This window comes from Prionailurus viverrinus, chromosome B4 (genome assembly GCF_022837055.1).
Source record: "Prionailurus viverrinus isolate Anna chromosome B4, UM_Priviv_1.0, whole genome shotgun sequence".
In the NCBI taxonomy this organism is placed as follows: Eukaryota; Metazoa; Chordata; class Mammalia; order Carnivora; family Felidae; genus Prionailurus; species Prionailurus viverrinus.
This window is the reverse complement of record NC_062567.1, coordinates 64,223,912-64,229,483: the sequence shown is the minus strand read 5'-3', so window position 1 is coordinate 64,229,483 and position 5,572 is coordinate 64,223,912. Positions and strand designations below refer to the sequence as shown.

General features: G+C 38.6%; 1 pseudogene; it reads left to right on the top strand.

Annotated features, from left to right (window-relative positions):
- Positions 1–4,795: 4,795 nt before the first annotated feature.
- LOC125170765 (ferritin light chain-like) lies at positions 4,796–5,309 on the top strand (annotated as a pseudogene).
- The last annotated feature ends 263 nt before the right edge of the window (positions 5,310–5,572 follow it).

The following is a 5,572-nucleotide window of genomic DNA, read 5'->3' as shown; positions in this document are numbered from 1 at the left end:
TACTAAAATAAAGGGGGGAAATGAGAGGAAGACAACTTATTACAGAGAACTACTTTGTCACAACTCTTTCTGTGGAGATGGTAAGACACTGCATAAGCACCAGAAAGACAAAATCAAATATGACATGGGCTCTGCATCCCACAAACCAAGGTTGTTTCTTGGCAGCCATGTTTTTTCTTACCTGATCCTGGCCCCTTGGTCAAAGCTAATTGGACCAAATGTAGTACCTAACTCCTGCGGGACCAATCTGATACACTCTCTGGAGAATTTAAACTGAGAGACATATTAATCACAGAGCTCTGGAAGGAAAGTCAAAGGATTCCTGCTGTAGAATTGCCTTGTTTCCTCCATTCCTGTGAATGGTTATTAGACTTTTCCTTGGATTCTGTATGGCAGCTTATACTCATGGTCCCAGCATAATGTCCATAAATTCTTGTTTAAATTGGAAATATTCTAAATATTTAACATAATGCAGCCATTGCAAAATTGGGAAGCCCTCTAATTTACTCTTTAATACTGTCTTGCAAGATTATTCATTAAATGAAAAAAAAAGGCACTGGAAGAGTAATATGGATAGTATCATCTCATGTGAAGAAAAAAATTTCTGTGCAGGTATGCATAAAATTTGAAATGACTGACAGCCAATTTTTTTTTTTTAATTTTTAATTTTTGCGACAGAGAGAGACAGAGCATGAGCAGGGGAGGGGCAGAGAGAGAGGGAGACACAGAATCCGAAGCAGGCTCCAGGCTCTGAGCCATCAGCACAGAGCCTGATGCGGGGCTTGAACCCACAGACTATGAGATCATGACCTGAGCTGAAGTCGGACGCTTAACCAACTGAGCCACCCAGGTGCCCCTGACAGCCAAATTTTAATAGTACTTCCTTTTTCTGGGTTTGAAATTGTATAGTTAGTATTTAATTTCTTTTTGTTTTTTTTTTAAGTTTAAAGATTTTTTTCTGTTTTTCTTAACCTAGCTTGAATTGATTTTTGTAACTAGTAATCAAAAGACTCTTCACACAATTGAATGCATGGAGATAAAAAAACCTCAAGAAGCTTAACTCTGTAGTGAGACTCGGAGAGGGGCAGAGCATTAAGTTGGAATGACATTAATAATTAGAAAAGATATTAATTAGGAGGTGTAGTCAGACTCCAGATTATAGCAGTCTGATATTTTTCCAAGTTTATCACTTTATAAACAACAACCCCAGTTTCTAGGAATAATTGAGTATGAATTATCCTTCTTGCCGTACAAGTATCTGAAGATAAAGCTTATAAACCTGTCCAATTTATAATAGCATAAGAGATTGTTTTGAATATTTGAAACATTTTCAACTGAAATTTTTGAACCTAGTCTGGATTTAGTGGCAGTAGGAAAATGTTTGTGCTAACTTGTCCTTAATAACTGCTTCAGTATCAGTATCAACTTCTAAATCTATAAACACCTCCATTAATCTTTTATTTGACATGATATCTAGAACAAAATGACAGCAAACTCAGCAAAGATATTTAAAATATCCAGCTACTTGAAGAATAAAAATATGCCATCTAGTTTATGCATACCCCCAAGGAATAAAAAAGTGATGTTATTTTGTTTAAGTGTGTCTACCACAATCTACTGCCAGCATTTTTCAATTAACAATTGCCTCTCATTACTAAAAGGTAACAATGTAGCTTGTACACTCATCTAGATTCCATGCAGTTATGAATAATCTCTCACTGGTATCAGTTTAAACATGATTTGATTTTTTCAAAGATGTAGGCATATGCAATTAATTGTGACAGTGATTTTTAGCCCATATTTACTGCAAAATATAACACATTGAGGAGAATCTATAGAAAAATGCAAATGTTACCATCTCACATATTAGGAAATAGAACACTGCTGGCAACCTAGAAGTGCACCCATGTATGCCTAAAAGAGTGTATCCTCCCCCCTTTCCTTTAGATATAACCATTATTATGATTTTATGATAATAACTTTATATATATATACCTATATGTATACGTATAGGTATATGTATATATATAGTTTTAAGACCTAAGGTAAAGGTAGAGGCACCTGGGTGCACAGTCAGTTAAGCTCTGACTCTTGATTTTGGCTCAGGTCATGATCTTACAGTTTTGTGAGTCTGAGCCCCATGTTGGGCTCTGTGCTGACAGTGTGGAGCCTGCTTGAGATTCTCCTCTCTCTCTCTGTCCCTCCCCCTGTTCTCACTCTCTCTGCCTCTCAAAATAAATAAACTTAAAAAAAAAAAAGAGGGTGCCTGGGTGGCTTGGTCGGTTAAGCAACCAACTTTGGCTCAGGTCATGATCTTGGGGTTCGTGAGTTCGAGGCCCACGTTGGACTGGCTGCTGTCAGCACAGAGTCTGTTTCGGATCCTCTGTTCCCCCTCTCTCTCTGCTCTTCCCCCAGTCACACTCCCTCTCTCAAAAAATAAATAAACATCAAAAAGAAAACAGACCTAAGATAAATGCAGTTTGATGTGAACCTGATAATTGTATCCAGAATTTTATTTGAAACTGTATTTTTATAGAATAGGGATCTCCAGAGCAACATTGTTCAACAGAGCTTTCTGTAATAATGGAAATGGCTCAAAAATCACTCTCTCTTTTCATCTCAGTTATCCCCTTTTAAAATTTTTCATTCTATGAGATATTTTATAAAGTTTACTGCCTTTGCAAATAAGCTACTCTTTATCACTTTCTACAAATTAAAATGAAATCAGGATAGAGAATCTCTCACAAAATAATTCATTGAGGATACTGTTAGGCCTGATGCTTTTCATAGGAATTCCTGAAACAGCAAAGCATTTACACCTCATGTAAGAGAAATAACTGCTGAGCACACTCCCAGCATGCTTTGTCCCTATTTGGCTGTCACTACAGCTGTGCGACAGGTGCACAGATTCTTTTTCCTTTTTAAAAATAATTGCAAATAGCCTTCCCATCCCCATCCACTCAGTAGGTGGTCCTAAGCCTTAAACAAAACAAAGCAGCAAAGAAATTATCTCCTTGTCATTTAATTCTGCTTATTAGGAATGGTCACTTTCCAGAGTTAATTCAGCAAAACAATTGCCATTCTCTATCATTGCAGAGGTTAAGCACATGATAGGCTTGGCAAAAGTGGTGAGCAAATGCTCAAAACTCGGAAAGTAATTGTGTGATGTACTATTGAGAGCATTAATCAAACACTAGAGCAAGGAGACTACAAACAGGAACAGCAAGAGCTTAGGAACATATTTATGGATATGTCTCCTCAGGCAATGGAAACACAAGCAGAAATAAACCATTGGGACTAAACCAAAACAAAAAGCTTTTGCACAGCAAAGGAAACCATCCACCAAACAAAAAGGCAACCTACTGAATGCAAGAAGATATTTACGAATGATATATCTGATAGGGGTTAATATCCAAAATATATAAAGAACTTTTACAACTCAACACCAAAAACCAAACAATCTGATTTAAATATGAGCAGAGTACCTGAATAGACATTTTTTTTTCTGAAGAAGACATACAGATGGCTAACAAACACACGAAAAGATGTTCAACATCACTAATCATCAGGGAGATGTAAATCAAAACCACAATGAGATATCATCTCACACAGTCAGAATGGCTATTATCAAAAAGACAAGAAACAACAAATATTGGCAAGAATGGGGAGAAAAAGGAACCTGGTGTGCTATTGTAGGAAAGTAAATTGGTGCAATCACTGTGGAAAACAGTGTGATTCCTCAAAAAATTAAACAGTGTGATTCCTCAAAAAATTAAACAGTGTGATTCCTCAAAAAATTAAAAATAGAAATGCCATATGATCCAGTAATTCCACTACTGGGTATTTACCAATAGAGAATGAAAACACCAATTCAAAAAGATACATACATACCTCTATGTTCATTATAGCTTTATTTACAATAGCTGAGATATGATAGCAACCGAAGTGTCCACTGACAGATGAATGGATAAAAAAGATGTATATATATGTGTATACATACATATATATACGATGAAATATTACTCAGCCATAAAAAATGATGAGATCTTGTCATTTCCAACAACATGGATGGACCTAGAGGGTATTATGCTAAGTAAAACATGCCAGGCAGAGAACAACAAATACCATATAAGTTCATTCATATGTGGAATCTAAAAAACAAAACAAACAAAGGAAAAACAAGAAGAGTCTTAAATACAGAGAACAAACTAGTGACTGACAGAGAAGAGGTGGGTGGGGGGATGGGCAAAATAGGTGAAGGGAATTGGGAAGTATAGGCTTACAGTTATAAAATAAATGGAGATGAAAAGTACAGCCCAGGGGGTGGGGGGGCATCTGGGTGTCTCAGTTGGTTAAGCATCCAACTTCTGCTCAGGTTGTGATCTCGTGGTTTGTGAGTTCAAGCCCCACATCGGGCTCTCTGCTGTCAGCACAGAGCCTGCTTCAGATCCTCTGTCTTCCTGTCTCCCCTCAGATCTCTCTGCTCTCCCCCACTTGTTTTCTCTCTCTCTCAAAATAAATAAATAAGCTTAAAAAAAAAGAACATCATAGGGAATATAGTCAATAATACTATAATAGGCTGTATGTCCAGGGTCCTGCAGATCTGTTTCTTGCTTCAACAGTATTTGGACTGTACAGACCCAGGAATGCCCCTTCTGTCAGCCTCTTACCAGCATCCAAACTTTTTTCCAACCTTTTTTCCAGTCACAAACTTTGGAGCCATATTCTCAGCCAGTCTGCCTCTAGGATCAGCCAACACCCTATGTTGAACATAACTCCTTATTACTGATTACCCATGAGCTCCCATATTTTTCAGAATTAATTCACCGACGTGGGAGACACTGTCAAACATCTGGTCAACATGCATCTGCTGGCCTCCTACACCTACCTCTCTCTGGGCTTCTATTTCCAGTGGCTCTGGAGAGAGTGAGCCATTCCATCTACGAGTTGGTTGAGAAGTGTGAGGGAGCTGAATATCTCTTAAAGGTGCAAAACCAGTGCTGCAACTGCTCTCTCCTCCAGGACATGCAGAAGCCATCATAAGATGAGTGGGGTAAAACCCTGAACACCATGGAAGCCACCATGGTCCTGGAGAAGAACCTGAACCAGGCCCTTTTGGGTATGCATGGTCAGGGTTCTGCCACACAGACTTCCATCTTTGTGACTTCAGGGAGAACCACTTCCTAAATCAGGAGGTGAAACTCATCAAGAAGATGGGCGACCATCTGATTAACCTCCACAGGCCAGCTGGCCCCCAGGCTGGGCTGGGTGAGTATCTCTCTGAAAGGCTCACCCTCAAGCATGACTAGAAGCCTCTGAAGCCCAGAAGCCTTTGAGAGGCCCCTCTGGCATCCCTCTGGTGCCAGGGCTTATGCCTGAGCCTCTCTCTGCAGTCACTAAGTAGGTTTTTAACCCTCTTGGAGCCCTTCCAAGGCATGGATCAAATGGAAACAATAAAGCTTTTAGCAGCAAAATAATATTGTAATATTATAATAACATTGTATGGTAAACTACACTTATCATAGTGAGCATTAAGTAATGTATAGAATTGTTGAATCACTATGTTATACTC